Source organism: Spea bombifrons, chromosome 6 (genome assembly GCF_027358695.1).
Source record: "Spea bombifrons isolate aSpeBom1 chromosome 6, aSpeBom1.2.pri, whole genome shotgun sequence".
Lineage (NCBI taxonomy): Eukaryota > Metazoa > Chordata > Amphibia > Anura > Pelobatidae > Spea > Spea bombifrons.
Window position 1 is genome coordinate 25,631,471 of NC_071092.1, and position 1,808 is coordinate 25,633,278.

Consider the following 1,808-nt stretch of genomic DNA (forward strand, 5'->3'; position numbering starts at 1 on the left):
AGCTGTCTGTTCTTGGTGAGCATCTGAAATTTATTTTGTATGGTATTTCACCCTTAGTGTATCTACTGGGGCCCATCCCAAATGAAAAGGCGAGTCCAGATATGGACCAACTTGCTTTCTTGTGCCTAGAGGGATATCAACAAGGTCCATGAAGCCTAAAACGTATATCTAGGGCTGTTGATTTCCTTGTGCCGGGGGAATTTTGCCTTACACTTCAGTTCTACACTGGCCTTGGTGCAGGATCAGACTGATATGTTAATAAAGATTGTTCCTCTGAAATGGCACAAGAGAGCTAACATGTTATGCAGGACCTAGGACAACACAGGTGATGCACCCACTATGCAGAGACGGTAGCGTATTCACAGAACGAAGTGCTAGGCAGTAAGTCCAAGGCAAACAGGTAGTACAGGGTCAGCGGCAGGAATGAACCAATAACGAGAACCCAGAGCAACACGCAAGTGAAAGGGCACTGAAGGACTGAGGAAGAGGGTTTACATAAGGCAAAAGGCGGGAAAAATGGACTGCCGGCCAATAGGGAGCGAGATGACGTCATCACGACCGACGCACACAAATGGCATTGGCGTGATACACAAAAAGGCATCTGCGTGTACTACACCAGCGAGGACCGTGGGTGTGCCACACTGGCAGATGCTGGGGTGGTCGAGTGCCGTGATTGTGTCGCGGCAACTCGCTCATAACCCTGTTATGCAACCTCCGTGAGTGTGCTGCGTCGACGCACATGTCCCTCCTGACAGGACGTGTGCGTGTCACCGCACGAGAGCCGCCCACCAGCGGCTGATCGGCGACGGACAAGGTAGGTATCACATAACATTTGAGATGCCAAGTGGGGATGCACGGTAGGACAGGCTATGAAGCGACTGTTATTGCTGAGCATCTCAAATTTATTTCGTATTGCATTAACTTGCCAGGTTTAAAGATTATGGATATTTTTCTTCCAACAATAACATTATACATGAGAAGATAAACAATCTAGTGTGAAATCAAGTCTGATTCCTAACACCTCAACCCCCCCCCCATTCCGACGTTATATTGTGTCACTCTGTCCGTTGTCTCATCGTCATTCTTCTTGTCTCAACAAGGGATTCAACCCCTAAGCAGTTGTGTAGCAGAGTCAGTTGCCCTGAACTCCCCCTTCCTGGGGCTTCTACTGTGGTCAGTGGGTAGAGGTAGCTGCAGATAGGGGAAAGGCTAGACTCAGTAAGCCAAAGGACTTTGAAAAAGGAACTGAGGAACTCTCAGAGATAGAAAGAGAGAATAACTGGTAATATATGGCGTACTTTTACATGGCTAAGGGGTCATATTTCTGGACCACAGAAACATAAAATACAGCTTCAGTTTCAGTCTGCCCATTATTACTGTTATAAAGACTCTAACCTTAATCACTAAATGCCTATCGCTGTATTAACCTCTACTACTTATGCTGAAAAGGTGTTTCACTTATCTACTACCATCTCAGTAAAGTACCAACAACCAGGCCAATAGGTTCTGCAAAGTTCTGCTTCTAAATGTCATGTTCTAATGTGTAGGTAAAAGTGTTACATGTGTATATGTATATTATTAAAAATGGGAATAGATACAAATCACCCAAGATAGTACTGCTGTCATCCAGCTCAGTACTTCCCTTCTACCAGCAGGTGTCCACAGTTCTCCATGCAATTAATCCTTTGTATCTTTTTTTTCCATTATTTTGTACTTGGGTAACTTGCTACCCATTGAGTTAAATACAAATTCCGATGCTTGATTGTGACTAATAATAACAAACTGGTACAAAAGGAGAAGAGGACCCT

The 1,808-nt window shown here is 44.9% G+C and overlaps 1 pseudogene; it reads left to right on the top strand.

Annotated features, from left to right (window-relative positions):
- Positions 1-129, top strand: part of LOC128500919 (thymic stromal cotransporter homolog) — a 5,483-nt pseudogene extending 5,354 nt beyond the window's left edge.
- Positions 130-1,808: the final 1,679 nt, after the last annotated feature.